This window comes from Acomys minous (assembly GCF_964271855.1).
Source record: "Acomys minous genome assembly, chromosome: 12".
Taxonomy (NCBI): Eukaryota; Metazoa; Chordata; class Mammalia; order Rodentia; family Muridae; genus Acomys; species Acomys minous.
The window spans coordinates 49,269,952-49,295,311 of NC_140493.1; the positions used below are offsets into that span (position 1 = coordinate 49,269,952).

General features: G+C 44.3%; 1 protein-coding gene and 1 long non-coding RNA gene across 6 annotated transcripts in view; one reads left to right on the forward strand and one right to left on the reverse strand.

The window, feature by feature from the left end:
- KHDRBS3 (KH RNA binding domain containing, signal transduction associated 3) overlaps positions 1 to 25,360 on the forward strand; it is a 156,342-nt gene that overhangs the window by 22,585 nt on the left and 108,397 nt on the right. The gene's annotated exons all lie outside the window — the stretch shown is intronic.
- LOC311580058 lies at positions 1,112 to 25,312 on the reverse strand. 2 transcript variants are annotated; one of them, XR_014773344.1, is made up of 3 exons: positions 24,750 to 25,312; positions 16,737 to 16,844; positions 1,112 to 4,083 (listed from the first exon to the last, which is right to left on the reverse strand). It is a non-coding gene; the product is annotated as an uncharacterized lncRNA (long non-coding RNA). The 2 variants fall into 2 exon arrangements; XR_014773345.1 differs by lacking the exon at positions 24,750 to 25,312 and adding an exon at positions 19,279 to 19,526.

Here is a 25,360-nt window from a genome sequence, read left to right on the forward strand (position 1 = left end):
CTTCTTGGGCTGGTTTTAGGTTTTACTGGAATTTAATCTTAATTGACAGAAGCTTTTTCTTGATCAGGGTTTACTTTTGTTTTCTCTTGGTTTCTTTAGGTGAGTCTTAGATTGTGGCTTTGAGACATTTCTAATAAAAATAGAAAAGCAAAATTTCCCTCTGTGGCTGCCTACTATAAATTTTGTTCTGTCCATTTTAAAATGTAAAATAGTCTGTAATTTCCTTTTTGACCAATGATTACTTGTAAGTATAGCTTTTCACTTTTTCTGAGTTTAAAGAATGTCCTTTGATCCATCACAGTCTTGCAGTTTAATTCCAGTGCCATCAAAGACTGTCTTCTGTGTGAGCTCAGTGTTCCGAGTCTGCCCAGGATTGCTGCGCAGCTCAGACTAGCTTTGCTTTGCTGACTGCTCTTGATGCTTCGAAAGCCCTATGTGTTGCTTTGGGGTGGGGGTGGGGCTTCTGTAAGTGTCAGTTAACCCAGTTGGTTGATGTGGCTAAATAATACAAGCTGTCCTGAAACTCCTCCTGCTTCTGCTCCCTTGAGTGCTGCAACTATAGACATGTGTCACCATGTCTGCCTTAAAAATATTACTTGACATTCAGAATTACATGGAATTCAATTACAGCGGCCACTAATAAAGTTTTATTGGACTAGAGACATCGGTGTACCCGTTGTAGCTGTCCTCTGCGGAAACCACATGGCTCTTGAAGCTTAAAACACTGTCTCCTACTGTTACAGAAAGGTTGAAAGCCATGTTCTCAGTCAGTCATTTCTATGAACACTCCTAAAGTGTGAGTCACGTGAGCTTTGGAGTTGACACTGGATGTGTAGCAGCAATCTGCCACTCGTCAGTTCTGTGAAATACCACTGGGAGCCATAAAGAGATCAGTTCTTATAAGTACTCATGCAGAATTGGTTTCTAAGCTGACCTCTACATGTCTGCTTCCCTAAATAGTGCAGAGAAGTGTGAATTTCCAATGTGGAGTGATGTTTAACGGCTCCTTCCTCCTCCGCCCTCCCCATGCCCCCCACCCTCACCGCCAGAGGAGGGGGATTTCTTTCTGGATTTAAGAAATTTTTTCTTTTTTCTGAAGCTTCCTCCCATAATAGGATTTATAAGACCATTTTCAGATTCTTAAAACAATAATTAAAGGAAGAAGATAAGAGTTGGATGTCAGGAGAGGGATGGAGACCGGTCCAGTGTGAAGACAGCTTCTCTCTGGCCAGGTGAATCTGATGTGTGCACCTGTACGTTAATAACACATTGAACTCAGAATCCTAGAATTTTTAATCTTGGGTGGTGGGACTCTTTTCTAATCATGTTCATGCATGTGTGTGCTTGCATCGGATTGGCTGAAGAGTGGAGAGATCCATTTTGAACTAAAGCTGGGTGCTTTGGTAATGTTTGCAGTGCCAAGGGCCCATCAGGTCTGGGCAGCAGAGGTTACTTTGGCGCATGGGAGGCGTTGATCGCTGCAGAAATGGATCTCTAAAGTAAGAAGTGTGGGCTGAGGTGTGAAGCCCTGGAGGTTCCCTAGACCCTCGGGGCATTGGCCTATGGGTCAGCGTGGAGTTTTCTGAGGCGATGATGTCTTTCAAACCTTTTCCTTTGCGTTGATGTTTTGTACTGATACCGTCTGGAGGTTTAAGTTCAGTCCCTTTAGCAGACGCCGTGCAGTGGCATCAAAGCATGCAGTGGTAATGTTATTTTTCACTGCCAGACACTTTGAGCTTCAAAAACAAAGCAGGTTTCACCTAAGATTGTCCTTGGTGGAGCAGTAGCAACTATTGATGTTATTGAATGTCACCGCTTGCATACACATTTAAACAGTACTCTCTGTGACTAAAAGATGCCAGTGTGCGATAGTTTTGGATGCCGTGGTAGAAAGGTGTCTCAAGAAAAGTGTCAGAGGGGATGCTGATAAGCAGCCAACAGAGGGGAAGTCCTCTTCTGCGTGAGTCTGCTGGTCTGGCTGGTGTCAGGGCGATTAGCACCGCCAATGGGGTGGGTAGCTCTTACTCTGCTTTGTAGCTCTGTGCTGAACTTTGAGAGTCTTAAAGTAAAATCTGTTTTACATTTACTTCAGACAGCAACTCAAATACTCATGTGGCTAAGGAGCTAATCTACTCAGAGGAAGCTTGATGTCAAGTGTTAGGATCTAGCAAAGCACATCTATAGTGGGGAGGAGCATCTGGCTCTTCTCTACTTCAAGGTAGTTCTCATGCGTGATCAGGGTCAGACGGTCGGTTTGTATGTCTACGGGTTCGAGTGCCGTGTCATGACTAAACTGTTCTTGGATGTTTATCAAACACTAGGTAACTGTAACTCAGCTGTAAGATGCTTCCAAGCAGGTACACCTCCCAATTCAATTCCCAGCACTACAAACAGAACAACCACCCAGTCCACAGTGCATATGCGGGTGCAGTTCTGGATGCGGTTCGGTGGCTCTGCACGCCTCTCCTTCAACCAGTGCCCAGTGTGGTCGTTGCTGGGGCTTAGGAAGTCTACAGCTGCAGTGCACGTCTCTCTCCTTTGTTCTCTTTTGGTTTTCTTCTCTACTCATTCAGGTTCACACACATCCTTAAGCTGTGGAATCGACTTAGGATTTACACAAATGCCTACTGTGCTTGCTGGTGATAGGGGTTGCAGGCTGGACGGTTGACTTCTAGCAGGAAGGTCATGTAAACAATATTCCGTTTCTTACCTGTGGCCTTGCTGTGCATCTCTATCTTGAGGTTTTTAGGTTTCTACTTGAGTGCTTACAGTTCCCAGTGTATAGATTTTACAAACATTTTATCGAATTGATCCTACTGTCATTTTTTTTCAATCTTCTTGTCCTCTAGCCATGCATGCTGTGCCCCCACATGCAGCCCCTCTGCTGAACGCAAGGCTACTTCCGATGCCTTTTTTTGGTAGACAACTTGGGGCTTTCTAGAACATTTTATCTGAATAATGACAGTCTTGCCTTTTCTAAACTGAGTGATGCTTATGCTTGTTTTCCCCCCTCTTTGTGTTCTGAGTAAGACTCCTGCCACGGCGCAGCCATGTGCTGTGGAGGAGCACGGGAGATAGGGTTTTGGTTGACTATGATGTGGCTTAATGTTTTCCTTTTTGTGTGTGATTGTATGTGTGTGTATGAGTGTGTGTAGGTGTGTGTATATATGTGTGTATGTATATGTGTATAGGTAGTCAATATAGTTAAGTAAATGTTGGGTGAAGAAGTGAATGAGTCCTGGTAAGAAGATGGCGAGCTGAGGAGAGCGCCTGAGGAGACTTTCTGTGTAAGCATCAGGGTTTGGCACATGGCTGCCTTGGTAGTTCTTTACTCAAGATCCACGTACCTTGGTACTTGTGTTGTCTGCTTCTATATGATAGGCCATCCCAATCTAAGTGTGCAGAGCTGTGTGTGCTTATCCCACAGAGGTCTGTGGTTTGTGGGTCTTGCCTTTAGAGATTCTTACTTGGACTCCTTGTGGCTGTCAGCCTGTGCTCAGCAGAGCTCTCACTGGCTAGCAGAGGCAGGAACTAAGAGGCTGGCATTGTGGGCGTCATTGGCCAGTCAACTGCCATCAGAAGCATTGCTGTGGTTGGCATTACATCAGCACACTTCTGTGTCTCTTCACCTGCTCCCTGCTGCTCAGGGCTCTAAAGTGAGCCTAGGTGGAAGAGCACACCTATCAGGTGCTGTAACAGAAAGATTAGGGCCATCTTCATTGTTAGGCTTGTGATGAGTACAAAGCTGGGCTTGTTGGTTTGCAAAACTGAGTGTCCTTTAGCAGGCAATTACGCTGTTCGGTTTGGATGATGACGTTCTCCTGGCTCTGAGCACCTCTTGGGCCTTCAGAAAAACATTTCTGCTGTCATTCCACAAGTTGTGCTGTTGCACTTAGAATGGGGACTCTTGGGGGCTGGAGAGATAGCTCCATGCTTAAGTATGCTGGCTGGTCTTACAGAGGAACCAGGTTCGAGTCTCAGCACTTACATAGTGGATCTCAACAGCCTTTAATCCTCATCCAGGGGGGTCTGATACCCTATTCTGACCCGTGCAGGGACCAGGCACACTTGTGGTGAACAGACCTGCAAAACAAAACATTCATACAATAAAAATAAAGGTATACAGTTTAAAAAAAAAGCAAGAGGGTTTCTTATAAGGTGTTGTTTTATGACCTCAGGAGCTTTCTTCCTGTATGGCCCATTACTCTTCCTTATAATAATAATAATAATAATAATAATAATAATAATAATAATTTTATTATTATTATTATTATTATTATTATTATTATTATTATTATTATTATTATTATTATTATTATTATTTGGCTATACTGGACTTTCTTTGGTAGACCAGGCTGACCTCAAACTCACAGAGATTTGCCTGCCTCTGCCTCCTGAGTGCTGGGGTTAAATGCTCATACCACCACGCCCGGGCCGTGTTATTATTGTCATCTTTGTAGTCATCATCATCATTATTGTTTGTTTTGGTTTTTGAATTTGAGACAGGGTTTCTTTCTGTAATCCTGGCACTCTCTCTGTAGACCAACCAGGCTGGCCTCAAACTCAGAGATCAGCTGCCTTTTCTCTTCTTTGTCATGAGATTTTTGTGGGTGCTGTCAAGGCTTTCAGGGTCTGTAAATGTTTGCTCTCTGCATGAATGCAAGCATACTACCTTTAACAGAAGCATCTTTTGCCAACCAGGTGAGGTGACTAGGCTGGAGGCGTAGCCACGGGCACAGCCTGTGGAGATGTAAGAACAAATAAGGTGGTGCAGCCAAATGAGGTAAGAGGCCATGGTAATGTAGCTATCCAAGGAGCAGCTGGTCTCCAGTGCCTGCCTGGCAGCATCTGCTCAATAGGTGCTCTTGAGCAGTGACTAGCTTCCTGTCAGTAAGCTGTCAAGTTAGTATCCCGCAATCCTTAAAAAATAAAGCAAAACTGCTTCGTGTTTTTTCTTGGTGGTGTTGGAGATGAAACCCATGGCCTTGTACATGCTAGGCGGACATGTTGGTACATTTGGAGTCTGTTTTCTTCCCTTTTTAAAGTGGAGAAAATGCTAACCCAGTGAGCAGGTTGCTTCTCTGTGGTCATAAAAGTAGAGATGAGAAGTCCTTTTTGTGCTATTCCATCCAACTCCCCCAGGTACACTGTTCTGCTAATAACAGGGTCACTATCCTGTGGCCTATATATGGTAAGACAGAAGGCCCTGTGTCTTCTGCACTGAGTTTCTATAGTGTAGTGTGACTTCCTTCCCTTCCTTTGTGCTGCCTGTGGTTTGATTCTTAAGGGCTGGCTGCATGTGAGGGGAAAGAGCGCTTCAGCTTCAAATGGTCACAAACACAGGAAAACACGCAGCTCTAGCTGTACCCAGCTGCTCTGAGGGACTGGAGCCTGGGTACTGACAGAGCTAAAACCACAGCTCCCACCTTAAAGAGAAGACAAGATGATTTATTCTAGAGCCATATTTAAGTGACCAAGGCCCAGGACCATAGATGACGAGTACCCCAAATTCCATGCTCCAACATGAGAGCAGTCTCATGAAGTTTTATAGCTTAACAGAACAAAGAAACTATCAAGGCAAGACATGCTTAAGATACATTGGTGGGTACATCAGAGAGGTAATGACACAAGATGGGGGAGCTTTTCTGAGGGCCTCCGAGGCTGATGATACGCTCAGCTTTTGAGCTGCTGGAAACTGAGGGGTCTGCTAAGTTAATAGGTGCCAAATGGTTTTATCTTTTAGTCACGGGACGTTAGTTCTGCCACAATGGAGGGCAAGGAATGGTGAGTCAGGGGGCTAATGCTAGCCTCAGATAAGGTAATTCGCTTCCAGACCTGAACCATTCCAGCTTTTCTATGTCACCGTGGTTCTAACCAATCAGGCAGTCTCTGCAGACACAGCTTCTTTCCAGGAATTCTCCAAAGACACTTTCTTTGGGGATGCTAGAAATCTATTAGTCATCACTTAAAGAATGCTTCAGCAAGAGGCCTCCTGAGCTGTCCTGACCCTGCATCCAGGTCCGTTCAGGTCACAGCTCTTGCTGTCAGCACCTCTTCGCTTACTTTCTCCTCCTTTAGCCCTGACGTGAGCTGTAGAAAACCCGAGGTGCTCTTTAGTAGCCCTGTGAACCTGCCTGTCACAGCACGGATCACCCTTTAGTATAAATCACATCTCAGTCTGACTTCCCTACTCCAAGGTATGCGATACCAAATGTGTCTTGTTTGTGGGAGGCCTCTGCAGACGGTGTAGGCTCTAGCGCTGGGAGGTGTCCAGTGAGCGGATAGGCAAAGGAGACTGCTAGCTGATAGTCAAAGCTTAGTTGATGTCTAGTTTTCATACAAGTAAGTATACATAGGGTACTTAAACACTCAGTGTGTGTGTTTGTGTGTGGGTTTGTGTAGGTGTGTGCCACTCTATATGCCTGGGTGTATGTGTGTGTGTGGTGTCTATGTAGTGTTTCTGCTCACTGTTCTCCTGGAACTAACTGCATGTGTGATTTCTCTGACCCCACGAGCACAGGCAGTTAGTTTGGTTACCCGTCCTTGTGGCCTGGTGTCTGATTGGAAAGAAGAGGCGAAAGGAACAGGGAGTTAGGAGTTGCAGCCGAGGTTGAGATGTGTAGCCTCACCCCTCCTCTCCTGGCCTTCTTTTTCCTTGTTTCTTACTGTGTTACTTCAGAGAGCATATGTGAGTGTCAAGACAATACTCCTCCACGATGCCTGTTATGAGCAGTCAGCATGGCCTGCTTATATTAGCGGTCTTTTTCCATTCATTATGGTGGTTTTGCACAGGGACATTGCTATCTACAGTCATATCACAAGAGTGAGTTAGAGTTTAAGTACCTTGGCCGAGGTGATGGGGCAGCTGAAGGGCTAAGACTTAAACCCACACCTTGCCTGCTCCTGAAGCAACCTTTCTACCAATGCACGCCGATGTGTTAAAATACTGGGCTGTGTGCTCTTATTCCTGTGAGATGCAGGTGACGCCCTTTTTCCATCTGAAGCTTGATACTCATTATAATTACCTCCCCCCTCCCCCCCCTCACCCCTTGCAAAACTCTCAATTCTCAGCTGAAGCTGTAGCCAGCAGGCCGCACATCTTATCACTTGAGCATCTTAGCTCCTCCTCATTGCAATTGTTTGATGTCCTTAATTTCTACTCTGGAAACATCAGAGTGTTCTCAGTGCATTTATCTTATTTACTTTATCTTTCTGAATTTTAACCTTGCCAGGAGGAGAGGCATTTGCTGTGGATTTTTATTTGATCAAAGAGACTTTTTTTATTATGTAGAAATGAAAAAAAAATCCCTTTTATGTACTCTTTTCCACTCTGCTACCACTAAATTGAAATGAAATAGTAAAACAATTGTTTTGTTACATTTAAGATAAAGCTGACAGTTGCTTGTGTTTAACAGCTAAGGTTAACCTTTGGGATTTTATTATTATATAGGGTTTTATAGAAACCGGGTTTTCAATTTTGCATATTTTGCGATACTGCATCTCAGTAACTACAGGTATTGTGTTACTGAGAACAGAAACATCACAACTGTGACAGAAGGTCTTAAGCCTATAATATTCCCAAATTGGTCAGCAGGGAGTACAGAGGCCAGGCTGGGAGACTCAGTCCAGTGTGAGGCCATATTTGCTAAGATCTGGCCGCTTGGCTAATCTTTTAAATAAAAGCGTAGTCACCATGCAGAGTTATGAAAAGTGCTTCCTGTGAGTCTCTCATGGTCCTCTGTTCCCTGAAGCAATTTGCTTTGGTTCCCCAAACTAGAACTTGATTCATTAGCAGATGAAGAGGCCTGAAGTTCTTGGCAGATAACGAAAAGGCTTTGAAATAGGTGAGGGTGCCTGGACGAGCAGCTCTCCAAGGTCCCTCTTGGAGAGCACCAGCAGGCACATAAACACTGCCTAAAAATGAGCCATGGACTTGAGAGAGCATGTGGCTAGTTCATGGCTGAAACAAAAGGGAGTGCAGGTCTTGGGACTGCCGAAGGTTCTGCTGTGTTCAGCATCCAGTGCCTGCTACAGTAATCTATTAGAACTGACCGTTCAAGACTGACCTTCCTAAGTGATGGTAAATGTTTCAAGGAGCATCGGTAACTGGTCTTGAAACATGAGTCAAATTGTTAGCTAGACGGTAGTAGAAACTTGTAGTAAGTTTGTCATGCTTGGATTACGTATTTTTCACTAAAGGATGTGTAGCCATTACCCTGATCAGAAGCTTTAGTCAGGAAGATGCAGCACCCTGATGCATAAGGAAAGGACCATCCTTCAGTCACTGTCTTCACAGATTAAGACTGTGTGTTAGCATGTTTTAAAGTGCCTTTAATGTTTGTCTGCTGTTCAGTAGGTGCGCAGGAAAGAGTGGTTCTCGCTGCCTTCTGCCCTTCAGCTACGTCTGGTACAGTTACAGCTGACTAGACATTTAATTTATACAACAAATAGCCAAGCTGCTTGAGTTCTGAGCTCTTTGTCTTCTTTAGTTTTCTTTCTTAAAATGTAGGGCCTTTGAGCCCATCAGGTGCTGGATCCAGAATTCATAAAGGCATAAGCCTTGGCCTCCACATTTGGAAAGCCACATAGGATCCCAGTCACTGAGTGAATCTTGTTCTGGGCAGAGTTTTTTCTTGAGTGTGATGTTTCTGGTCTGTAGAAATCATTAACTGAAGAGTTGAAAGAAACAGAATAAAGTCAACAGATTTGAGATGAAGAAATAGTTTTTTTAACCCACTCTACAGAAGGATTTGTCGTTGTTTTCTCAGTTGTCGAGAAATATGTTCTAAATCATTACAATTCCAGGTTCTGTAGGAAGATGCTCTGAGGCAGCTGGGGGTCTCAAATCACCAGGTCACTCAGCGCAGGGGAAGCTGGGACTGGAGGTCCAACAGCAGCTGACAGAGACTTCAGAGGCGAGGGGTCTGATTTGAGGAGTTAGTGAAGGTTCCAGGTAGGATTAGAGGTGTGGCTGATCCCCTTAAGTAAGGATAGCCTCCGTGATTCAACAGCGTGTATTCTACTGTTTCTTCCTGTGAGAAAGTTGAAAGCTTGGAGTGAGGAAGTGTTTTTGGTTTGTTCTTCTGAGATGGGGCTTCTGTAGAAGCTAAGAACTACTGCTGAACCTTTCACCTCAGCCTCCCAACTGCAGAGATTGCAGGCATGTGCCACCACCCAGCCCAGCCTTGTTGCTGTTCATACTTTTGCATCATGTATTGACATTTTCTTTACTGTCCTCTTTAGCCTCAAAGTCTGCGTATGTATCTTCTAAAGGAAGCGTGCAGTCACAGAAACACCGTTTTGTAGTTATTCTCACCCTTTGGGGCTTTTTGTCTGTGGCCTTAGATTTAGCATGTATTGTATGAATTTTTCATTGTACTTTATACAAGCATTTCTTACACTTTCTGAGTGCTATTGGGGTGTTTCAATAGTAAATGGTTGCATGGCCTCCCTAGATTTTTAAAGCCATGCCATAGAGGAAGTTTAGGGTAAACAGCGGCGGGTGTTCCTGTCTGTCCAATCGCTTGCCTATTTTTCAGTTTTATCATTAGACACTAGATACTATCCCCCTTTCCTGCACCTTACATTTTTAAAATTTTATTTTTGCCAACTGTGCATATGCAATGCACGCTGATTGCTTTCAACCACCCTCTTCTATCTACAATCTGTCAGCCCTCCTCTTTTCCTACAAGTCTTTTTCGCACATTGGTGTCTTTAAGCTTTGTTTTGGGACCCACATGGCCAAGAGCATGAGTGTGGGTCTGCTCCCTGGACTCTGGTGGACTCACTAGTGGCTACACAAATAAAGAGGATGACACCCCCTCCCTCTTGTATCTATCAACAGCCTGAAGTTCCCCAGGGAGGGCTAGGACCTCATTACCCCCTCCCCCCAATTCCTCTCTTCTAGGACCAACTGTTAGTAGACCCAGTCTCACGCAGGCCATCCCAGCCTCTGTAAGACTTGGTTGCAATGGCCCAGCCAGATCCAGAAGGTAGTGTTCTGTAGCCTCTTCATTAGCATCTGGTGCCTGTGTGTTTTCCTTTCTTTTGATACGTTTTCTGAGCCTTAGGGTGTGCAATATGTCCAGTTTAGGACTGAGCACTCAGTAGTTATGGATTCTTAGCACCCTGAGCACCATCACCTGCATTACCTGTATATAGAAGCTTCTCTCTTCAAAGCTGAGAGCACATCACTAATCGATGCGCATTAGCATAAATAGTTAAAAGGCAGTTTGACAACATGACCATTTAGTAGAACTGTGGAATTAACAGGTGGCCTGTAGGGCCTATGATCTTCCCAACTGTGAATTTTTGACGAGGATTACGGTACCAGGCACGTATTCCTAACTTTAGCACAGGGCTCAAATCCTAAGAGCAATAGGTTGTCCTGACAACAGTTGTGTTCTTGGTGCACCAGTGTGGCAGACTGGTGTTATAAAATGCACAGTCCACAGCTGCAGACTATTGATATCTTTTCTTCCGTAGCAGCCTGTACAGCACCTCTCTGCGCTGTGCACAGTAGCCACTAAGGAGGGAGCTTTGAGTTCAGTTCTGGCTTGACTCCTTTATAGCCTGCAGCCGAAGCCTGTGAAGACTTCAGCAGTGGGTCTTACCATCAGGTTCCGGTGGGCCACCAAGTGCACCAGGGCCACCAGTTCTGGTAATATCAGTATCAACCAGTAATTCATAAGGAAGATATTTAATACCCGATGTTGGCACTTTCATTCGGTTATGAAGAAACATGGGTGCTAAAGGTAGAATTTGTTGTTATGTGCTAATTCTAGGTGTGGTACCAGAAGTGATGCATCACTAATCGTCAGGACTCTAAATCCAGATACCAGTGTCCCTAACTAGTAGTCAAGGTGACTAGATGCCACCTGTATGATGGTTTTGCTTTTGTACTAAGAACCAATTTGTAATTTGAACCCACTTTTAATACTTGAGTCTTCTAAGTTAAATTCTTTTCCATATTATCATTAATTCATACTCGTTTATTGCAGGTGTCAAAATTCTAGACAGCTGTTCTTATCTGGAGGCTGTCTGTAGGTTAATGTGCTGTTCTGAGAACTTATTAGCAGAACAGGTGACTACCTCCATCAAGCATTCACTTAGGGGCGTTTTTTGTCTTTTCCTCTAAACAACTTAATTTTGCACTCATCTCTGCACACATTTTGGCTTCATTTGTTCACAGGCTTGAGATCACAGGGTTTTAAAGGATGTGTCTGGTCGCAGGGCATGGATGTAATACCTGGACTACAGTGCCTTTGTCAGAGGCATAATTAACAATATGACTGGTACATCCACTGCCTTCTGCTAGTCGCGGCACAGTTTGTAAACTTAATTAGTTCTTGGAATAGCAAATGTTTTGAGTATGATAAACATTTTCTCCCTGAGTAATGTGCTGAATGGTTCTATATTCATAGCAATGTATTCTGCACCGCTCACATTAGGAAGCTGATGGGTGTACTCCACAGGGTAAGCATCACCTGCAGTTGCATATCCTCAGATTGTATTGTCTTCCTGTGCCTTTCACAGGGGAAATTAGAAATTTAGCTCAGATCATTTAGCCTCCAAGAATATTCATTCTAGTTCCATTCCACGGAGAACATCTATGCTAAGGTCATTACATAGGCTGCGTTTTCCTGAACACTGATGCCATCATTATGATATCTATTGGGGAAGAGGGGTAGTAAACAAACCAACAGTGAGCAGTGCTGAGATCGCCCTCCGCTCTCCAGTCTCAGAGGAGTATAGGTTAACAAGAGAGCATTTTCTGCAGCCCTTAGAGATACCATGAAAATATGCTGTGTGCCCAGGGACACTTTCTGGGCCTTTTCTTTAGCAACTCATTACCATCGATAAGTTACAAATCTTAAACAATGAAATTATTTAGCTTTTCAAGAAGTATTGGACTAGAAGAATCAAATCAGAAGGGTGTTGATGGCATAAGAGCAGTAGGAAGGTAAAAAAAATGCCTACGAGAAACTAGAACTCATATATTGAAAAGATGCCTGCTGGCTGGGTGGAGGGAGACAAGCAAAAGTTGATAGTTTTCCATGTCAGCACAATAGAACTTGATAACCACAAAAGAATAGCCAAGATTGGGATTAATGAAAGAGAAGGCACTTGTTACTTCATTTCACGGAGAGACCCAAGTCACTTCTTTTTTTTTTTTTAAGGTTTATTTATTTATCAATATGTATACAATTCTCTACCTGCAGGCCAGAAGAGGGCATCAGATCACATTATAGATGGTCATGAGCCACCATGTGGTTGCTGGGAATTGAACTCAGGACCTCTGGAAGAACAGCCAGTGCTCTTAACCCCTGAGCCATCTCACCAGCAGCCCAAGTCACTTCTTAAAGCCTCAATGCCTTACCCGTGGAGCCACATCCTGTTAGAGTACTGGGCAAGGAGACTCCTCTTGTCTGTTTTTATAGGAGGCTGAAGGGCCATATGCATTTGGGGATCTTATGGAAATCTCACCTGCTTCTCTGTCACGCATAGCAGGAGTTTTGAAATGTCTAAGCCTAGGTAGAGACAGCTCTTTCAAGATATTGAGTATGTCTTCTGAGTATGCCTGCCTGCCTTTCTTTCTTTTTCTTTCTTTCTTTCTTTCTTTCTTTCTTTCTTCTGAATTTCTTGCAAATATTGATCTATTCATAACTCCAAATACACAATGAAAACTCTTACTGTTGGGCTGGAGAGGTTTTGTTTCTTTTCATTTTGTTTCTAGTTCCAGTAGTGACCACTGACCTCGAGCACTGAAACTCACCAAACCATACATCCACACCCTCAGAAAGCTATGGTTGCCTTCTCAGAGCACTCAGTCGGCCCTGTCAGAGCCTCTTCCAGATTCTGAGGTAACACACAGTGAGTCTTGATTCCAGCCGCAGAAACATTCCCATCAAATTACTCCCTTCTGTTGACCCGGTGCCTTGCTACCGTCCCCACGGCACCGTTTCTGAGTGAGCTCAGTAGCCTCCAGTTTCACACACCCTGTGCCTATCAACCTTGTCCTTTCTATCTACTGAAGCACCTGGTGTGATTTCTGTTTCCCTGGCTAGATCCCAACTTGGAAACCCACTTGGAAAGTTCTTCAGGTAAGGAGAAAGCACCCAGGAATGAGCAGGCTGGGGTCTTCCATGCCAAACTCCATGCCAGAAGTTCTGGACACCCTTGTAAATCACAACCACCATGAGCGCTATGCAGAAGAGGAAGGCAGACCGAGCCCGAAGAAAGCTCAGCTGGTGAGGTGGGGCTTGCAGAACGTCTGCACATCAGTCTACAACACTGCCTCTCAGTGGGTATGGAGCTAAGGGACAAGTGTTTAATAACTGACACAAGAGGGCTATTTGGGAAATGAAATGACAAGCGACGGCCGTTTTGTTCATCCCAATCTTGGCTGTTCTGTAATGGTTATCAAGCCTCATTGTGCTTCCAAGAAGAATATCATTGTTCATCTGCTCTCATCCGTTCAGCAGGTGTTTTTTGATGCATGCCATCTATACTCAAGGTAAAGAAAGCGGTTTTGGACTTACAAAGATGAATCGCACAGCTTTAAGTGTCTAGGAGCTGGTGAATGAGACAGCCTGTGAAAATGTGTGTATATCTTAAGGTTGAAAGGACCCTTTGCATCCTGCCCGATGATTGATGCTTCCCAGAACGTTGCTGAGAGGCTATGCTGGACTAGGCTCTTAGAGAATGTAAACATGTTAAAGTAGCCACTTGTAGATTAGCCGGATGCTGACATGCCTGTAGATGGGATTGATGCTCCTTTGCGATTGCTCCCATTTAGTCCTGATTCTCACACTCCTCGTCTTCCTGGCTGTACTTAACCAAAGCACTTGTGTATATTTTATTCTTTCCTGGATTGTTAACTCTTTACTGTAAGCACTTTGCGCCATTTCGGCTGCTTATCTGCTGACAAACTTCCCCTACCATTGCCTGCCCTGTAGAACGTTGTAGGCTTCCCCGTGCCCCACCCCAATCAACGTCCTCTCTTACTGAAACAGTGATACCTCAGCTATATTGCACATCTGCCTTTGTGTTATGGCTTTTGTGAGCCAGCTGCCCTGGGTGCTGGACCCAGCCTCTGATCTAAAGTAACACCTTTGGATCCCAGGCCCTGTTAGTGCTTAACTTAGTTCACCGCTGTCTCATAGATCATCAAAATGTACTTATGATAGCAAATGCCAATGTCGTCACTGTTGCCTTCGTGCACTAAAAGTTCCATATTGACTCTGGTTCTGTGTCCCTTGTCCAGACAGGCCTTGTAAGTAACGAGTGAGTCATACAATTCAGCCTTACAGTAGGTTTGGCAAGTGAAACCTCTGGGTTTCACATTCACTAAACTAAATTCTTTAAGGTTAAAGGACACAATGAAAAGAAATGAGTGCCATTGTCTGGCCCTGGCAATGTTATTTTCTTTGTGAGATCCCTAAACAAGCTTAAGGTATAACTCAGTTTACCTTAAGGTATTAAGATTTGTACATTTTAAAGTGACACTTGTGGAGGAAATTCCCAGCTTGGTTGTCCACTGTCAATAGAGGCAGGCAGTGCATAAAGTGTGTCTGGAGGACTGCCCGTGAGGGTAAGCTCTCTGCAGTTTTTGGGTACATGTGGAAACACTCATTTTCAACAGCTGTATACATCTGTACCAAGACGTGTCATGTCCTCCAAGGCTGTGACTATTAGAGCATATGCTAATTGATTTTTCGTAATTATGTTAACTTTCTGTTGAGCTTATTAATGCAAATATGAATGACAGAACGCATGTTTATGCTGCAGTTGTATTTTTGCTATTAAATATTTTGTATTTGTTTGGTAGTTTTCAGGTGGCTAAGATCACCGAGCTTGATATGTGTATGGCAACAGTGTTTGTCTTGTTACAACATTAAGGTGTGTTGGAAAGTGTGTGTGTGTGTGTGTGTGTTACCTCTTAAAGATTCCCTGATGCCTTTTATCATTAGATGTTTCCATTGTGATCTAGTTGTAGCCTTTGATCATTATATTTATCTCTAAAGTTCTGTTTTAAATAAAAGTGACCCCCTGCCCCCAGGTAATATCATACAAAGATGCTTAGTGTCTCAGGCTTCTTTTCAAACATTTATTGGCTCTGACCCTTGTTTGTGAATAGGACAGATTATGGACCTGACCTAAACATGTGCGGTAATGAGATGATCATTTCTACTTAAATTTTATTTTGAATTCGGTGGCTGTATGTATTATTGTCCATCTAACCAATAGAAAAATACTCATTTGTAATCTTAATAGATACGAAAGTAATAGAGAGTAAAATGCTTGTGCGATATGGTTGTTATAGAATGTTATTAGTGCAGTCATATTTCTATCTCAACGTGTGATAATGCCAGCGGGATAAATGAGAAAGACATTGAATCTTCACACAAAGGAAATGGGTTTTATAATGAGTGTGGTCTGAACAGAACTAATCTCTTTCTTGGATCATTACTCCACCTAATCATAAAACTTTTTGTAATTCAAATCCTTGCAGGGTTCTAATTGGTGACCTCAGAGCCTGATAATTGTTTAAGATAGCTGGCCCTCTGCAGAGTACTTAATGGTGTTTGCAATTAAAAGTGAGAAATGTGTTTTAACCCTGAGGTACAACTAAAAGGTAGATTTTCTTTTCCTTGGACTTAATCAGTAATTCTTACTTTCTGCTATAAGTTATTGACTTAAATCCTTACTATCTCAAATGAACCAAGCAGTCTGTGTGTGGGCTTCCTGAATATTTGACACATGCTTTGGGTTATACTGAAGATAATCTCTTCCGACTTTGGAGTAGGCAGGGGAGTTGCTTGGTTCAGGAAGACAAGCCCTGCCTTTGTCCTTATGGCCCAGCTCCATCTTTCTGCCTGGTTTTTTTTTGGTTGGCTGTTTCAATCATGGAGCCCATCCTCATTCCCTGCTTCATTCAAGAGAGGCTTATTTTAGACCTTCCTTTTCTTATTATCGGATGAAAGTGGGTATGGAGAAGGGAGGCAGGCCAGCCGTCATCATCAGTACCAATGAATTAGTGCCCGGCCCCTGACCCACTTCCAGGTGCACAACTGGGATGCAGATGTCTGCATGGCCTATTGTGTCAGTAACTTCCTCCCTGCTTCTGTTATTTCTTAGTTAACAGTGGACAGTCAGAGAGTGCAGTCAACTTCTTTTCCCTAGAGTTGCAGGGCGGTGTTCTGGGAAGGAGCACGATTTTGAGTGAGACAGTCCTGGAGGCAAACTGCAGCTCTGCTGGTTGTTTAAGAGGAAGGGCAGGCAGGCAGTGATAACTTCTCCTCTGAGAAGTTAGAAGGACAAAGGAACCTGGATTGTCTAGAGTATAGTAATTGCTGAACTTGTTAGATTCCTTCTACTAAGTGTTAGGGTCATCTCAGTTTATGCTTACTGGCTAGCCTTTATTGTTTCAAAACCACAGTAACTTCTGAAGGCCTTGGAGTAAGGGGATACACTTAGATTTCATTGGTGCAGTGAACAAGCATATATTTGTATTTTTAAATTTCATGTGTGTGTGTATGTGTGTGTGTGTGTGTGTGTGTGTGTGTAAATAACTGTACAATTAGAGAGAAATTTAGGGGACACTACAAATAATGCAAAGACAAGTGGGCAATGGCGCAGAAACCTTTCCTGTTCTTGAGGAAAATGTGAGTTAGTACAGCCCCTATGAGAAATGATATAGAGATCTCAGAATTAAAACGAGGACTGCCACTGACCCGACATCCATCTGAGAGAAGGCAGGCAGTACGCAGCAGAGATGTCTCCTTCGATGGTTCTCCTAGATGTTAGCCAAGATTTGGAGTCAACTGTCCAATAGCAGATGCCTGTGTGAAAAAACCACACAAATTATTCCATGTATATGACTCAGGGAACACACAGCAGCCCACTCAACATCCTGCCTGGGAAGTAATCTATAAATAAATTTTTTTTAGTGCCCCATAGCACTACTTGGTTTTCTTAATTAGCCATAAGATGTGCAATTAATAATTCCATTTTCTTTTCCCTTTCCTTGTCCTTTTTTCTCTAGACATATGTGACTGTCATTTCTCATGTGTAGGTTTTAACCTTATTTATTTTCTCTAAAAATACTCATTCTGACTTAATGAATATTAGTTGGTTTCCAAGATTACTTATTACTTAGAGTGTGGCTTTTTTCTTCATTAATGATGTGTTTATATGTGTTTGTGATGTGCTGATGCATTCTTTCATGACAGTGACAGGTGTCAACTCTGCCATGTCATTTCTTCATCTCAAGGAACACTGTTTGCAACATTATGAGCTGAATGAGTCAATGGTTGTTAAGTTCTTTTCAGAGTAGCAAGTGCAGAGACACTAATAATCTGTCAAACAGAGTTTCTGATGGGTGGAGCTGCTGTGGTGTGTGTGTGTGTGTGTGTGTGTGTGTGTGTGTGTGTGTGTGTTTAAGGCCAGTCTTTAACCCCACGTGCACTAATGCACTGATGTTGACCTGGCTCTCTCACTGTTGAACATGCACTGCATTCGTACACGAACTCCTTATTCTAGTACAGATTTGTTGATTGAATGTTTTTTTTTTTTGTTTTCTTTTTTTTTTTAATACATTTTTATTAATTTATACATATTACATCTCAGTTGTTAGCCCATCCCATGTATCCTCCCATCCCTCCCTTCCTCCCACTTCCCCCCCTTACTCCCCTCCCCTATGTCTGTGTCTGAGGGGGATCTCCTCCCCCTGAATATGCTCATACGGTATCAGATAATAGGTCACCAAGGAGAGACTTGATACCGTATGAGCATGTTGATTGAATGTTTAGTTCAAAGCATTGGTTGGGTGATTGGAAGGGCTGGTTCCCGCTGTTCTTCATTGTGTGGCTGGTTTGCAGTGAGAAAGAACCAGTTACCTGCACGCAGGGCCTTTGTGGTGCTGCTGATCTGTGTTGCTCTCTCATGTGTCTCAAATTCTTAACACAACTACTAAGCCTGGTGCCCACTCATTGATGACGTTCCCCTGGTAGGGCGGCCTTGCCAGGCCACAGAGGAAGAGGATGCAGGCAGTCCAGACGAGACTTGATAAGCTGGAGTCAGGTAGTAGGGGAGGACAGCTCCCCCTTTCTGAGGACTAGTGGAGGGTGAGGGGGAGTAAGGGAAGGAGAGTGGGACTAGGGGGAGACCAGAGGGGGGCTACAATCAGGATGTAAAGTGAATAAATTAAAAAAAAAAAAGAATTCCACCCCCCCAAACGTACTAAGTGGTAACATTTAGAAGAACACTTAGTAAGTGGCTACCAGCTCTATATACATGTACTCAGTGCATTTCAACTATTTTCAAACAGCTGTTCAGCCATCTAGAAGCATGCATGGAGCCCTTCCTGTGTCAGTGCTAGGGGCTGGAAGACAGCAAAGGTGAGGGAACAGACTTCTTCCCTAGGCCCCTTTCTTTTGGGGACCAGAAGCCTGTGGACACGGACTACACTGACATATTGTCCACAGGTTCTGGACACTAGAAGGCCTGGTCAGGGAATTATATGCGGAGCTGTATTTTTTGTGAAGAACTACAAAGTTAAAGAGATAACAAAACCCAAAAACCTGCTATCATTCAAGAACTTGCTATCTCAGAGGAACTTAATTTAGTAAATGCGAAGTCCTTAGGGACAAATTGCCAGTGTCAGGTTTCTATCATAACCTTTGCAGTGCTTCATCATTCAGTCATCGTATTGACAGTGTAGGGTAGGTGCTGTGATCTCAATCTTTTTTTTTTTTTGATGGGTAATCAGCGACACAGATTTAGTGACCCTTTAGAAGATAGACATACTCAGTAAGCTTGCTGAATTATTTTCTGAGCTCTTGGTTTTGTCTTTCAGCCTCTTCTTGGAGAGCTTGTGTATTAGTCAGGGAACAGAACATATAAAATAAATGTAATATAATCCCATACATAATAAATTCCATATATGATTTCCAAGGTTGTGTCCAGCTAGTTCAACAATGGCTACCTTACAATTGAAGGTTTAGAAACCTAATAGTTGTTTAGACCAAGAGGATGGATGTCTCAGCTGGCTTTCAGTACACTCTGCAATTCTAAAGAAGTTGGCTCTAAAGTCAGTGAAGAAATGGACATAACAGTGAGAGCAAGAGCAAGGGCAAGCAGGCAAAGAACACAAGCTCCCTTCTTCCAAGGCCTTTATATAGGCTGCAAGCAGAAGGTGTGGCCCAGATTAAAGGTGGATCTCTCCACCTCAGAAGATCTAGGTTTAAAGTTGTCTTCCTACTTTAAATCACTTACTTAAGAAAATAGTCTTCCACAGGTGTAACCAGCCTCTTGGGTTCTAGTTAATTCTAGATGTAGTCAGGTTGACAACCAAGACTAGCCACCATAAGTCCACCTCTTGTCAACTTGACACATTCATATCTCCTTATGACATGCTGAATTTCCAAATAAAAGCAATAACCAGGTCATAATTATGCCTAATATGATATAACTATCCCACCTATAACCACAAACACATTAGATTTTTAACTAGGACATAATTATATCGATACAACTATCCTTCATACAACCATGGTGGCAATGTCCCTTGAAATACATTCTTTTGGTATCTGAAAGCTTAAAATAGGATAACAATTAATATTCTCTCTCTTTTTTAATGTATCTACTTTACATACTGATTGTAGTCATCTCCCTCCTTGCCTCTCAGTCCCTTTTCCCCCTGTCTCCCATCCCCTACTCTTCAGAAAAGGAGAACCCACCCCCAACCCGTCCCGGCATATGAAGTTGCACCAAGACTGAGCGTATCCTCTTCCTCTGATGCCAGGCAAGACAGCCCTGCCAAGGGTTCATGATTAGAAAACAGGCAACAGAGTTTATGTTCCCTCTACTTAGGAAGCTCACATGAAGACTAAGCTGCCCATTGGCTACATATGTGTAGGCAGCTTAGGTCCAGTCCATGCATGGCCATTGGTTGGTACTTCAGTCTCCATAAGATTCCCTGGATCCAGGTTACTTGACTCTACTGGCCTTCTTGTGGAATTCCTGTCACCTCCAAGTCCTTCTATCCTTCTCCTTACTTATCCACAAGGATCCCCTCACTCTGCCTAGTGTTTGAGTCTGAGTCTCAGCATCTGTTTTGATCTGTTGCTGGGTAGAGCCTCTTAGAGGACATCTGTGCTAGGCTCCCATCTGCAAGCATAGCAGAGTATCATCAATAAAGTCAGGGGTTGGCTCTCTCCCATGGGATCGGTCTCAGGTTGGACCAGGCATTGGTTGGATATATCCTCAATCTCTGCTTAATTTTTGTCCCTGCACATTTTTTAGGGTAAATTTTAGGTCGAAGGTTTTGTGGATTGGTTGGTGTTCCTCTCCCTTCACTAGGAGGCCTGTCTAGAGCGTGGCCTCTTCAGACTTCATGACCCCTGCTACTAGGAGTCTCGGCTAGAGTCACTCCATAGCCTCCCAGGAACCTACCCTGTCTTAGGTCTGCATCTTGTCTCAGAGATTCCCTCACCATTGGTTTCATCTTTCTCATCTGGTCTCCCACCCCCACAATAAGTCTCTACTTCAGTAAGAACAAGTGGGAGGAAGTGGTCTAGTGTAGCCCAACCTTTTACCAGGTCACTAGAAACAGCATCGATTCAGGATCAGTATTCAATAGACCCAGCAAATCTGATTGTTCCCTTCACCCAGTGTACAGTTAAGCCTTGTAAAAGGCCATAGGTCCCTTTGGGGAAGGACAGGTGAACGGTTAACACTAGCACTGGAGGAAGGCTAACTTCATGAAACTCTTACATATTTTGTCAAGGTCAAGTTGACATCCAAGAATAGTCCTCACAGCCCATCAATCCCTAGGTAAGAATTTAGCACTCTGCATTGGATTCAGGGGGCTTGGAGTTCAGAATTGGGGCCTGTCTGCCTTCACTCTTCCTACAGCGGATGCTGAGCCACAGGATCAATCTTCGCTTTTCCTTAAAATGGCAAAATTGATCTATTGTATTGTGAGGGAACCATGCAGAGCAGCAAGTCCTTTCTGAGTGAATTGCCTATGCCTTTGGCATGCATGTCATGGTGTGTGTGTGTGTGTGTATGTGTGTGTGTGTTTGTGTTTTCTTGTGTGTGTGTGTGTGTGTGTGTGTGTGTGTGTGTGTGTTGTCTGTCTGTCTGTCCCTGCCTTTTTTGGTGCTATGGCTGCTTCTGTTTGTATTCCTTGTCTTTATTTCATTCTGTAGGGTACTTTGTCAGTAGAGGAATCTTTCTGGGCTTTTTCATTTGGGTTTGGGTCTTGATCTATTCTTGATGCCACACACAATTCCTTCAGCCCCACTGTCAAAGTTCATGGCCAACCACTGTGATTTAGGTTATGCCATTCCGAGCTTCTCCTGACATGGAAACAGCACTTCTCACAGAGGAGCCGCAGTGCAGGAGAGTAAAGGAGGAGGAGGAGCAGATGTGCCTACATTCACAGAGCCTGGGGACACTTGGGGGTGACAGCTCTCATTTCAAATGAGAAATTGTGAGTTGTTCACAGTAGCTGACATGAGGTAAGTACACCAGAGAGCACACACAGACTCTCTTTAAGTTGAAGAGAACATCTGTATTGTTGGCTGGTAGCTGCATGGGGAAGTTACCCAAATCTTGCAGCCCCGAGCCCTTCTGATCTCTGTCTTAATTCATACAAAGCACATCCTAGTTATTACATTGTAGTTAGCAAGAAGCAGAACTAGCCTAGTGTGGTGGTCTACACCTGTAATCCCATCACTCTGGGAAGCAGGGGCAGGTGGATGAATGTGAGTTCAAGGCCAGCCTGGTCTATAAATCGAGTCCAGGACAGCCAAAGCTTCACAGAGAAACCCTGTCTCGAAAAACCAAAGAAGCAAAGGTATGGAAGCCAAAAAGCAGGGTTAGTACATTTAAGGTCTTTTCCACTGGGGGACTTTCCTGGAACTGTCGACGTAGTCTTTGTTCCTGCTTTGGCAGGTATTATAGCCAACATGCTGGGTTTCAGTGGTTAGAATGGTGCTTCTAAAGCAGCATAAGTTCGGCCAAGGTCTCGGGAACTGTTACTCTGAGAAATGGCAGAAAAAGGCCATTGAAGTAAAGAGGGACATATGTCACGATACAGCAAGAATGAACATCAAGGGCTTTGTAGTGCATGACACACACAAATCACAACAGTTTGCTCTTGTGTGTTTGTGCATGTGAGACAGCAGAGAAATGGGGCCTGCCAGGGAATGACCGCAGATAGAGTGTTTCATCTTTGCCAGAGGAAGAAAAGTTATGTGTTCTGTACCCATGAGCATGTGCTTCCCAGGACTGGGCTGCACACTCAGAAGTGGAATCCTTAAGCGTGGTAAAAACCCATTTGTTCTTTAAAGTAAAGAGAATAAAGAAAGGTTTGGCCTCCGATGTTCAGTTATCTATCTGCACAGGAATCCTGACTTCTCTCTTCACTAGCCTGCCTTTGGCTGGCTTCCTAAGCATGGACATCCTGCTCTGTAAAATGATGTAAGAGATGAATACTTCTAGACTGGAAAGAGAACCCACAGCCGTGTGCATGACGACCCAATGTCCCCAAAGTCATAATAATCAAGTTGGCATTGCTCTAAGTGATTTCCCACCACTTCTTGGTTTCTCCTAGCCTTTGCTCTGTGGCTCTATGTGTATTGAGCCCAAGTGGAGCTTTGCTGGAAGGAGCTAGCAGGCACTGTTCAGATTGCCAGAGGCCTTTCTTACATGTCTTCTACAGTCTACCTTCCCTGCCACTCTGTTCCTCTTGGCAGGTGTGGACAAAGCCCTCTGTCGTCTGGCCTCTTGTTATGTTCATGAGCATGAGCTTTCTGCTACCAGCTCACAGTGGGCAGTAAGAAGGGACATCAGATTATTTCACTTCAGTGTTGTTTTCCCTGTGCTATGCTTGAGGTTGACTGGCACGGAAGCCTATGGCTCCTGCCTGGTACTTGTAGCGCGTCTTCCCATCTCCCCTGCCCTCTGTCCTTTCTGTCCCTTCCTGCAACTTGTTCCAAGTCCTCCTCCTGCCCTTCCTCCCTCATTCCTTTCCCTTTTTACCTCTCCTCCCCCAGCGGTCGTTCTTTATTGCTTTGATTATCCATACCTTTGTTGAATGTTTTTAAAATAAAGATTTAGTTTTATTTTGTGTGTTTGTATGTTTTGCGTGTATTATGTAAGTGTACTGAGTGCACACACGATGCCCCACAGGTGCCTGTAAAGGGTGAGGGTTCCTCCTGAACTTGACTTAATGGATGAGTATGGGCCACCATGCGGGTGCTGGGAACCCAATCCAGATCCCCTGAAGGCGCATCAAGTGCTCTTAAACACTGAGTCATTCCCACGCTTTTCTGTAGAGCCCTTTATTCCCCTGCTCAGATGACTCTAATTTATCTGTTTCTTTCTGGAATCCTGTTTTCAAGGTCAGTTATTTAACTGGAAAAAAGCACCAGGAAGGCCAGGGTGCCCTGTGAGAGTTTCAAACTAGTGTGTGTCATACAACAGTATAAGCTCTGTATGCACTCAGCTAGGAACTCATTGCCTCTATAATGCTTTCCTTCCATCCTAGCTTGCATCAACAGACACACAGACAAACACACACACACACACACACACACACACACACACACACACACACACACACACACACCACAAGATCCATCGGGTTGATTGTTCCCTCAATAAAAGCATGTGACTGACCTGCTGTTGATACAAATGTTTGAGGAGACTGAGATATTTCAGTTCTGTTTTACTTACTAATTACGTGGTTTTTATAAACCATCATGGAAGATTGTGACTAACATCCATCTGAGATGTGGACATGGGGTGAGAACAAGCCACGGAGGCAGTACACAAGGCGCAGGTGATGCTTAGAGTGCTAAATCAGTGTCATCTCCATCCTTTGAAAGCCACCTGTGAGGTACTCTGAAGGAGTGGGCATGATCAAATATTGGGAAAGCGGTCTGCTGGGTAAGACAGACTTTAAATACAAAGCAGCTGCTGAGGAATCGTCAAAGAACAATGTGCAAGGATTTGCAGGTTGTCTTACTGGAAAGTGGAATTTCAGTTAGATGCAGCGCATCGAGTTTCATTTAGGAAACAAGGCTGACACACAGTGTTCCAGTATAGGAAATGATGTGGTGAGTGGTCACTCTGGTACACCACAGAGAAGAATGGAAGGGAGGTAGGTGTGGAGGTATCTCTGTGTGGTGATTTCAACAGGACATTCAATATTGGGCTCCTTGCTTCTCTAAACACGGCATGTACTTCATTGACATCTCTCTCCTCAGTTCTCTGTCCACTCCTAAATGAACCAAGTTCATCTCCCATTTGCTGCTCATTCCAAGAGTTAGCTTATCCCCATTCCATGTCTTCATCCACCACATCTCTGCTTCCCGTTCTCTATGCACCACTGCCCAGTCCTCAGTCCATTAGGAAAGCCTGGGAGGGGCTGGGCCAGCTCTTCGGCTCTCACTGGGCCTCTCTCCTCCTTTGGGCTGGCTCACCCATGCCTTCACCAACAAGGCCAGCCCAACTGTGTTGCCCACGTGAGGTGCAGCATCAGTTCTCCTGCATGCTGCAGACATTAAGGGGGCAGGCCTAGCTCTTCCTGTCTCATGCCCTTTGGGCCAGCTCTCCTGACTACCATAGGTGATAAGGGGAGAAAGGTGTGGAGCATCACCTTCATAATCATGCTGCCTCAAGTTAAACAAGTGGCTGGGCCAGCTTTTCTGTACTCACATCCTGGGCCTGCTCACCTGTTCCCCCTCCACCAGGCTCAGCTGTCTGTGATATCCACGTGAAGTGCAAGGTCCTCTTTCCAGTGGACTAGCTCTCCAGTGCTCATGACCCCATGGTCAGTGTTTCCTACTTCCGGACATGGGAGAGAGTCATGACCTCTGTACCTGTGCCACACCATAGTAGATGGGTGGCAGGATCAGCTCTCCCATACTCTGCCACTAGAGCCAGCTTCACTGTGCTAGGCAAGGCACTGGTCCTCTCTCAAATGCTGCTGTTGGTGAGAGGTGGTGCCACCTTTCCAGAGTGCCACAGCCAGTGAGGGGTGGGGCCAGTTCTGTACAGTTCCTGAATATCCAGATGATCCTGGTAGCTGCCTCGATCAGGAAGGTCCTTGTGTTCTGTAGTGGTAATATGAGGCCTGCACATTGACACCAACCCCTGCCCCTGCATAGTCAGGGACCCAGACATGGCCCTCAAGCTGACATCTCACCATAGCCCCAGATGGTAGGGCTGGCCACTCACAACAGCTACCCGTCTTCACCCTTGAGTCTTCAGTTCCATTTCTCTTCATAATGCTCAAGCTGCTCCACTCATCTTTCACTCCCACTGCAGCCTGGCTACAAGGCTA